The sequence below is a fragment of the Centruroides sculpturatus genome, unplaced genomic scaffold (genome assembly GCF_000671375.1).
Source record: "Centruroides sculpturatus isolate CEXI.00-Female unplaced genomic scaffold, Cexi_2.0 scaffold797, whole genome shotgun sequence".
NCBI lineage: Eukaryota > Metazoa > Arthropoda > Arachnida > Scorpiones > Buthidae > Centruroides > Centruroides sculpturatus.
The window spans coordinates 283,511-294,813 of record NW_019385165.1 but is presented as its reverse complement, the minus strand read 5'-3'; the positions used below and the strand labels follow the sequence as shown (position 1 = coordinate 294,813).

Genomic DNA, 11,303 nt, shown 5'->3' with positions numbered 1-11,303 from the left:
TGGCAATAATTTTAATTATATATATATATATATAATGATTTAACTAAATAAATAATATTGTAAAGTAATTAGTTAATATACAGTAATCTAGCAATCACAGAACAAGTAATTCGCCTAATTACTAGACTAGACATTCTTTTATAGATATGCTTAAAATATGCTGTCCGTAACTGAAAACTTATGCATGTTGTATGCTACTGATAGTTTAAACCTATTGGTCTTAATACAAAACATGCATATTGAAAACTGACATTTCATTGACCAAGAGACAGCTATCGCTATTTGTATAAATGGGGAATCTTTATTTAATATACAGTAATTACATAATTGTATAAAATCTCAGATCTCTCATTGTTTTATTTTGTCATTTTGAAATCTATCAATCTAACGTTTCCCATTCTAGCGCCAGTCGTCGTAGTGCTTGGGCAGCTATTCGAAGTCATTCGGAGAAGTCAACACAAAGCAATGGAGCAAAGCAAGGAAACCTTGACAGTGGACAAACTAAGTGAACTTTTTATCGAAAAAATAGATAGTGCCAGGTCCACGCTCGAACAGAGCGGGAATTTCAGCAGAATTCTAAAAGACAAAGCCTGTTACGATCTCAGCCAGGCAGAAATACTTTTTAATAAACTGAAAGAGGCCTATTGCATAGTCGTTGACTCCAATCGAGACCTACAGAAAAAGCTCGACGATTTCCAGGGGACTTTACGTGCCACGAGCCACCAAAACCCGAAAAAGAAACAGAGTTATGCAAAGGCCGTGAAAAAGCCCCTACGACCATAAAGCGATAGGGTGGTGTTAATATCTCCTACGGACGAAGAGGAAAACCCAGACGTCACAATAGAGGCTCTGGAAAAAGAGATAAATCCCTCGAAACTTGGTGTCGGCATGGACACAGTAAGAAAGATCAAGAATGGTTCGCCTTAAGTTGTAGCAACCCAGAAGGAGCTAACAAACTCGCCGAAGTGCTAAAGGAAAGGAATGAGGTTAAAGTAAAAAAAAAACCAGCTTAAAGACCCACGAATAATTTTACTCAGGATGAGATGGGAAATTAGTGATGAGGAAATAAAGGAGTGCGTTTTCCGGCAAGGGGACAACATCTTCCCCTTCCAGAGCACATTAAACATTCGTTCTTCTTGGGCAAAGAAGAAAATAGAGAACGATCGTGGGTGTTAGTAATCAGCGCCAAGCTGAGGAGGTCTCTGGCAAAACAAAACGACAAACTGTACATCGGTTGGGATACCGAAAAGCTCTACGACTTTTACTACACGTATAAAAGGTGCTAAAGCTGCTTAATGTAAGGATCTACTAGGCCCCAATGTCAAGCCCACACCCACTGCTCGGAATGTGCGAGCGACTCTCATTCATTCCGGCAGTGCAACGAGGAAGAGAAAAACTTTAAATCTATAAACTGCATCAGATACAACAAGACCGGTCGTTCACCGAGGGATCAAGTCAACCCGGGGCACGGCGCCAAGAGCCGGCAATGCCCTATCCCCCAGTATCACATCAAGCTTAGTCGCGCATCGACTAAGCAGTATCTGCAATCTGCGTCGGTTCGCCTCCAAAATGGACATCAAAATAATACAAATTAATTTGGACCGCGGTTCAGCTGATACAGACCATTTAATTAAATTCGCGTTTGACCACTGCATCGATATCGCGCTTGTACAGGAGCCATACCCGACGACTCGGCTTCTCGGTATTCCGGCAGCCGTCCGCTGCTTTAGTTTAGGTATAGCCTCCGCGAATCTAGTCTTTAACAAAGGTATCTCTGCCTCGCTCATTGGGGAACTGTCGAACGTTTTTTTTTTACCTCTGTTCTTATAAGCATAAATAAGTCTAAATTTATAAAGAATTCGACGTACTTCGCTCCTTCCGAGGACATAAATGATCAAATAATGACATTAGAATCTCTTGTTTCCGCATTTAATTAATCTTCTGTTTATCATCAGTATCGACTCGATACCGATGATAAACGGAAGATTAAATGCAATACAATATAAAAATAGCTAATTGGGATAAATTCGAAGAAATTTTTACAGATCAGATTTCGGACGTAAATCATCTTATTACTAGAAATAGCCCCATTGATAGTATAGTTCAAAAATACATAAGTGCCATTCAATATCCCGCGGACGGGGCGATCCCTCGCAAACGAAATTATCGTCACATTGCCCCTGGTGAAGTCACGAATTGACGGTCTCTCGCCGCAACGTTAATCGCTTAAGACGCAAATTTTAAAAATGCAGCGGTCTAGACCGTGCAGAACTTAGAGAGCAATATGTAAACGCGAGGAGGGGTTATCAAAAATTAATCAAAGATTCAAAAACGCAATCATGGAAAAGATTCTGTACAACAGAGGGCTGTTCTGATCCGTGGGGCCGTGTATATAAATTAATAAAAAAACTTTTCGATCGATCCCCTTAATACTACTATCAAAAATTCCCTCGGCCAACCTCTGTACGATGACAGAGAGATAGCCAACCTTTTCGTAAATACCTTCTTTAGTGCCAATGACGTCTGAACGGATAATTCATACCATAAGTAAATCAGAGCCTCCATTGAGGCCCCATACGCCACGGATGAGAACACACCCTTTGTGTTTTCGGAAATTAAAGATGTTATTTCGAAGCAAAAAATAAAAAATAAAAAAATCCCTGGTCACGACGGAATCAACGCGGGAACAGTTAAAAATGCCTTTAGCTTATCCCCCGATACTTTACTCCAAATCTATAATAAATGTCTCTCCATAGGATCCTTTCCTGCGGCCTGGAAACAGGCGGACATAAAGTTTCTATTGAAGCCCGGCAAGAGCCCTACAACAAACAGCGCCATCAGCGCTGTTTGCTGTGGTGGTATAATTTAGAACTGATTGCTAATATATAAACTAAGCTCGCTCAGGAGTTAGACGCTAGTGATCACTGGAAAAGTATACTCCTTAGAATTTCGATTTGAAACTTTAATTTAATTAAAACACCAAGAACGTCGGTTTAATTCTGAAATGGCCACTCTGAGTTCTATCTGCTCAGGCTGCGAATTGCATTTCCACGAGGTTATGGACTTCTCGGATGCCCAGATAAAAGAAGAATTCCTACGCCACGGCAGTTGGAGGGACAAAACCGATTGCGGTTGGTGTGGCAACCCTTTAATTGCTGGAGAAAGTGGACGATTTCGTTGCGGCAAACTAGTTCGCCGAGGAAAGCAACGTGCGGCAAGTTGCAATTAGTTAAAATCCATTTGGTGTGGGACATTTTTTCAAGATATGCGTCATCCGCTCCTTACCCTATGGAGACTTCTTCATCACCTTGTAATCATGCCGCATTCAAGGCAAAATATTTTACAGCAAACACTCGGTGTTTCCTCAAACACGGATGGATTGGGCCTCCTTCCTTAGAGAAGTTTATATCCACGATATCATTACAACTTCAGAGAAAATTGGAGGAGAAGACCGAGTCGTGGAAAGTAACGAAGCGAAATTTGGAAAGGGGAAATACAACAGAGGAAGAGTAATTCCAGGCCAGTGGATTTTTGGAGCGGAATTCGAAACGTGCCTTCCTTGTCCCTGTGAAATCTCGAGACAGGAAGACATTACTTAATGTGTTGAAGGAGTGGGTGCTTCCGGGGACAACAGTTATTAGTGACTGTTGGAGGGCCTAAGATTGTCTCCAAAACGAAGACTATCGCCATCTAACAGTCAATCACATTTATAACTTAGTTGAGCCCCAAACAGGCGCCCATACCAACACAATTAAAAGATTGTGGCGCACGGTCAGGTCGAACGTTCTCGTCAGCGATCGACGAGAAGACCATATGATTGGATATCTAGCAGAACACCTTTTTAAATCAAAAAATTCAAACTTAAATCAGCATTTCCACCATCTGTTGCTTGCCGCTGCGAAGCTTTATCCCCGGACTATTAGCTCCACGACCACCTATTTACAAACAGCCATTTTCAAAGCTATCCTTTCGAAATGGACATTCATAATTTTGTTTTTGTAATTTCAAATGACTTCCTTTTATATTGTTTTCCTATTTTGTGTATTATTTTTTATTTTAGATTATATTGAAGTATGTAACAATAAGTGTTTTGTTTTCCTGAATGCTGTATTTATATTGTATTTTTAAACGTTTAAACTGTAACTGTTATACGAATTTTTAATTTCTTCCCTAACGAAATAAGTAATGCATTTAAAAATTTTTATGTATTAAACTGTATAATTACCCAAAGTAACTGACAATAAATATCTAAGTATAACATAACGATGGATAATGCTTACAAAACTCGGATTTCTGCATCATAAAGGACTGAGGACACTACCAAAGAATAAAATAAATGCTTCTGTTCAAACATATTACTAAAATTTTACTCATTTGCGACACTTTTCCATTGACAATGCTGTGTGATTTAAACAGTAGCCAAATCAATCCACAGCATTTTTAAAGCTATGGCTTGATTTTAGTAATTATTAAGTTTGTACAGTTAATACAGTACAACCATTAACAGAATAGTGTTATTAGTATTGATATAATATCTATAATAAGACTGTTTTAGCAGATAATGGTTCTATACTGATTTGTAAACACTAACAAGTATTGAACCATACTGAGTGTTTGTAAATCTGACTCACTTCGCATCATTTACGGTTGTTCGTCTGTAAATACGATTCTTTATAAGTGATTTTCAAAATTATAATATTAATGATTTTTGGCTTTTTTCAAAGGCATTTCAATTTTGATACTCAGTTGAAAAGTATTCAGTATCTCTAGTAAGATAGTTACTGAGATATATACATTAATAATAAACAATAAACTAGAATTTCCACACTTACACATGCATCGAGAACGACATACTTAAAACGTGTAATTTTATTATTAAATTGAAGTCAAAAGGTTGTATCTTCAAAGTATTATCATATACTTTCAAATATTTTACATAATATGCGTTGAAAACACTCGAAATCATCTTTAATTTACAGTGGTGGCACATTAACTGTAATCTTTACAACAGGACATTCAGTTTTATACACAAAGTAGCCATTCCATTTTACAAAACCTTTACTTTTGCACATTTGTACAGATGCCGAATTTATTGTAATTAAGTGTAGTTTAATATTTTTAATATAGGTGTAAAATCGGAATATTTTTGACATGTTATGTCTACAAGATGTTTAATTGAACTATAAACCCTGCAACTTAACAGCATGCTCGGCTGCATGCACTGCACTGTTTTCGGTGAAAAAGTAATTTCTTTTTGTAGTTTTATGTAAATCAGTTTTTCGTATAAAGAACCATAAATCAAGCATTTATAAAAAGATCCATCGTAACAGCTTTAATTAATTAACTAAAAAGCACAAATATTTATGAAAGTATACTATCGAAAAGTATGAAAATTGATTGTTATAGAGGGTTCATTGGTGTAATAATTTCAACGTAAAATAATTATTATGCAAATTAACAAAAACGAATGTGCTCATATTTAAGTAAATCGACCTTATAATAGTGACCAACAGCATAAATCCATTTGAATTAATAAGGTAGGCTTTGGATCCTTTATTTACTTTTGTATAAGAGTCGCTTTACCAAAAAAACACTCATAAGATATTTATACATGCTACTGTTCTGTGAGTAATGTTATTTGTGTCAAAGTACAGTCAATCAAAGACAGAACTTTTGAATTTAAATGTCGTAAGTACTTTAACTTTATTTCTTTAAAACAAACAGCGAAAAATTTAACTTCTGAATTACTAATCAACATAGATAATTGTTTTAACTCTCTTACCTGAAGAGAAAATCTGCAAAAATCTACTAGAGTGTAAATATTAATTTAATGACTAAGTTAGTACTATGTGTACATTTTTTTCCAGACATTTACAAAGCATGATTGTGGTAACAATGGATACGTTCCTGGTGTTATAAATATTTGACGACTCATTTTATTCAAAGTAATACTTGCATCAGAAGAAATGTGTTGTTTTTTACGATTGTTTCTTTTAGATGTAAATACATGGAACAAAGTACGAATTAATATATATTATATTAATTCTATTGTGCTACTCATAATTTGGTTCTACAATTGAAATATTATTCTGATCCTTCATTTTGTATAAACACATTTACTTAACAAAATCATCTTAATCAGCTTCACATAAAGTCTTGTTTATTTTTCAGATATTTCAAATTAAACAAACATTACAATGAGTCACAAATGTGTCTTTTGTTTTAAGTCCTTCTCTTGCAAATCTTCTCTTAATCGTCACAACAAAACTCACACCGGAGGAAAGCCATTCGCATGTGATATATGTAAAAAATGTTTTGCAAGTAAATTTCACATGACCCGTCATCGTAGAATTCATACAGGAGAAAACCCTTACCAGTGCGTTGTATGTGATAAACGTTTTGCGGATAAAACTGCTTTGTCTGTACATCATAGAAAGCACACTGGAGAGAAGCCATTCAAATGCAATGTATGTGATAAGAGTTTTGCAATAAGCTGTAATCTCTCCCATCATCGCAGAACCCACACAAGAGAGAAGCCATTCGAATGTGATATATGTAAAAAATGTTTTTCAACGAAATATCATATGACCTGTCATCGTAGAACTCACACAGGAGAGAAACCATATCAGTGCGAATATATGTGATAAATCTTTTGCACGTAAAAGTTTTTTGTCTGTTCATCGAACAAAGCATACAGAAGAAAAGCGTTTTAAGTGCGACATATGTGACCAAACATTTAAATATCAATCAGGTTGTCATAAACACAAAAAAGTACATACCATATTAGAAAAATTTACGTGTTATTTATGCGGCACTTCTTTTGCTCAAGAAGATAAAATGGTTAATCATGTTCGGGTGCATATTAATTCAGGTTGTCCAAAGTGTGATTGCCAGTTCTCATGTGAACGAAGCTTTTTAGCTCACGTTCTTCAACATTCCAAAGAAACACCGCGACTGTGCGAAACTTGCCTTCACCCTTTTGCTCGGATTTTTGCTTTTAAATTGTATAACACTATTTTATCGTTTCCAGAAAGTGTATCTTACTGCACGGATTGCGGATCAAAAATATAAATTGTAAAATATCTAAAAAATTTATTTTGAGTGTTGTGCGATGTTACGCTAATCATTCGTATTTGCATGAAATTATCGCTGAGAATACGAACGAGAAATTCACAGTAAGGAGAATTTTAACTTTTATCTTTCAGCAGAAAGCTAAGATTTTAATGTGTCTTTCTTTTTGTTTTTCAAATATTATCTATTGTAGTTGAACATTGTATTTAAACTCCAACTTTTATGTAAAATATTAAATATCAGATTTTAAAATAATCATTAATAAATGTTTATAAAAACTGAAATTTATAAGATAAAACAACAATAAATATTTTATTTATTTTTATATTTTAATCGCCTAAAAATGAACAGGTGTATTTAATATGAATGTAGTGTTACTTATGTGTATTGAAATATTCAAAGTCGAAAAGTCTATAATCGTTATTATCAGAAATATTTCATTTTTTACAATAATACAGTAAAATAAACAGAATTTATTCTTTAAATATATTAAATTAATGGAAAATGTGTAATTCTGTACATTAATATTTTGTGCAGTTCTATCTTCCTGACATCATGATTAAATACTGTATAATGATTAAATACTGTAGAGCAGATAAATCGTAATTTTTTACAATAAAAAATACCATTATTCCTTTGTCATTTTAATATCTGTACTATCTAAAACAGCTAAAAACAGACCCAAATTTAGCTAAATAATTTTTTAATATTTGAAGAATTTTGCAGAAGAAAGTGTAAAAGAAAACATAAGAACACGTAGAGAAATATATTTAGTGTAGCCTAATTGTTGGAGTTTGGTGTATTTGATGAACGATGTTATTGAAAACGTTTATTAAAGTCTATTCTTATATATACGTATTGAAAACTTGCTTTAACTGTTATATTTTTAAAATAATAATATCTATAACTAATAATTTACGAATGTTTTGAAAAACATCTTGAGTAATAGAATACGTGGAATGCGAATTTCGAATTTCGTGTTTTGTTTTTGTGTTTTCTAACACGCATAGCATTTAAATGTGAAGTAGTTCAAGCCTTTATGTTAGCTGCCATTATCCTGCATATTTTTCATTAAACTAAATTTACTGAATAAACAAGACTAATTTGATCATACAGTTAACACCATAAAATTTTATAGCATTAACGGTTGACAGTTGCTTATTGAAAAGGAAAATAATTTTGTTATATATAACAACTGTTGTAATTATTTACTAATTCATTGATATTAATAACATTATTAACACAGTTAATAATTGCTTCGATTTTATCGCAAAATATCATTTTTATTTGAAAAAATTAAAACTTTCTACTCCATTGTTTCGAAGAAATAGGCGATAACAAACACACTAAAAAATTAAATACAGTATCTTGGTGTACAACAAAGTAAACCAAATAATGTTTTAGAAAACACAGTCAACACCAGATCTAAAACTTGAGCTTCATTAACTGAAGCATAAAACAGACACGAAGAACCAACTGAATTAAAAATGATCAGACAATTGCTTATATTAAGTAACTTAGCCGATTTACATATATTAAAACTAAGAAAGTTATTTAGATAAGTGTTGGGAAAAACTAAACTAAAACTCTATATGAACTGATATAGAGTTCATATAGAGTAAATTTCACATGACCCGTCATCGTAGAATTCATACAGGAGAAAAACCTTACCAGTGCATTGTATGTGATAAACGTTTTGCTCATAAAACTGCTTTGTCTGCACATCATAGAAAGCACACTGGAGAGAAGCCATTCAAATGTGATGTATGTGATAAGAGTTTTGCGATAAACCGTAAGAGTAAAGAGGTGTAACACCTCTTCTTCCAGTTCATACAAAACTGGACAAGAAGAGAACTGTTGTTCAGTTGGCCGCCTAGTTATAAACAAGTGAACAAGTACATTTATACTCTTAGATTAGAAGGAAGTTAAACTATAAGTTAAAGGACTGCCTTATCAATGTTCTAACAATAAGCATTCCTTTTAGAAATCTGAATGTGGGAGTTATATTTTCCATTACACTTAAATATATTACACCCAGATATTTTTATTGCGAAACTACTTGTACTATATCATTTCTAAATCACCATTTCTCATGTTTAAAAAATGTACTTCCATTACGACAAATAACAACTTTAAATTTTGAACGTATCAAACTCATATTATTTTTTAATAAATACTTATCTAAACAATTGATAAACTTCTGTATACCTTTAACACAATCGGTAATCAAAACAATATCATCTGCATATGCCAATATTTTAACACTATTACTGTTCTTATTGATACCTTAATCAGAATTATTTATCAATTCAATTAAATCATTTAAAAACAAAGTGAACGAAACAGAAGTAAAAACACAACCCTGTCTAACACCGGTGGTTGCGAAAAAAGAACGGGAGCAAAATCGGCCCCATTTGATTCTCTATATGATTCTGCAAAAAAAAAAAAAATAACAAATTTAAAACTCAGACAATATGTATTCTTTCTATTAAATTCCTATCGACAGTATCACAGGGCGAATACAAAAAAAGGCATATGCTTTACGCCATTTTCTCATTAGTGTCTTAGTAACAAGAATATGCAAAATGAAAACATTATCTATGGTAGAATATATTTCTCGAAAACGTGCTTAATGAACCAAAATTAATGGACCAAAACACAGTGTTTTCCAAAAGAATTTTGAAAAACAGGTTAGTAAGAAAATTTTTCTGTAATTACTAGGCACCAATTTTGAGCCAATTTATATACTAGACACAAAAGGGAACTCTCCCAATTTTTGGGTACTACCCTAGTTTTCAAGATTCTGTCAAAACTTTAAATAATATTATAAAAACGAAATCCATTCTCTTTAATTCCTGAAGAAATACTATTAGGGAATTCGATCCCGGTCCTTATTTCTAATCCCGGGATTTCGGGATTATACTTATTCAATCCCGTGATCCCGGGATTATTTCGGTATTGAGGGTTAATAAAAAATAAGAAAATCTTACAGAAATCAAAAATCAAAATTTAGACAAAAATCAACGTATTTTACGGTATACACCTAGTTAATTTAATCACTCTAACTAATCAGACTTAGAGTCAGACTAACCAGACTTAAAATCACTGTTTCATGTTAAATTTATTCTTTTTTAAGCATCACTGAGATCTCTTTAAACTCACATAAATTGAAAAAACCTTTATGTAACAAACTATGCAAATAAACGTTGAAAATTAACAAAAATCTCTCTTAACATCGACTAAATAGACTACTTTCATATAACAACCTAGTAAGTAGGTAGTAAAGTAAGTTTCTTAGCAAAAAGTATTTAAAAATAATATTAATCAGTCACATTTTTCTTAAATATAAAGAAAACTAATCTAATAGGAACATTCTAATTTGAATTGCGAAAATATGATCTGAGAAATAACAACGCATCCAGTGTCTCATCACCAAGTCTGCTTCTCAATTTGTTGCACATATATGCAGCTGCTGAGAAAACGCGTTTAGGTTTGATGGAAGTTGGAGGAATCGTTAGTAAATACTTATAAGCTTCGAGGACACGGGGAGGATGGAAGAAAACAGTCCGGTCGACACGGATCGGGATTGTAGGAGTAAAGGCTACAATCCCGATTGTTTCGATCATTGTAAGCATGTCTTTCTAAAAATAAACGCGTTAATTTTGTAAATTCGGTCTCTGTGTGAGTCTCTCAGCGTCCAGCAAACCACTACCCCGAAACGTAAAAAGACTTTCTCGCATCATCCTGACAGATCGCGGGCAAGGCGAGGGTCGTAACCTTTTCACCTAAGGTCGACCCCCCTAAGCGAGAGGCGTCGGGTCTATATTAACTACACTGGCAAAACAAGATGGCTGACACATTGACAGGTAAAACGCACTGAGTAGTGCTCTCGACTGCGCCAGAAAATCGATTGGCGCCCGCGAAAATTCAAAAATACAAAAATGAAGTATATTACCAAGTAACCCAGTGAGAACTGCTTGCCTATCATTTTAGTTGAAAATACAAGAAGTTTTATTCCAAGCAAGCATCGCAAGCCCGCTTGGTTAATTTCTGTTGCTTGCTTGGAATAAAATTTCTTGTATTTTATATTAAAATGATAGGCAAGCAATTCTGTTAAAAGCACTGGCACTGAACGTTTCGCTTCATGCAGTCTATTTTGCAACTTTTTTTAAAATGATGTCAATCCCGAAAATCCCGGGATTAGGAAAACTTCATCCCGAAAATTTTGGGAC

General features: G+C 33.9%; 1 pseudogene; it reads left to right on the top strand.

Annotated features, from left to right (window-relative positions):
• LOC111635657 overlaps window positions 1-8,883 on the top strand; it is a 37,713-nt pseudogene extending 28,830 nt beyond the window's left edge.
• Window positions 8,884-11,303: the final 2,420 nt, after the last annotated feature.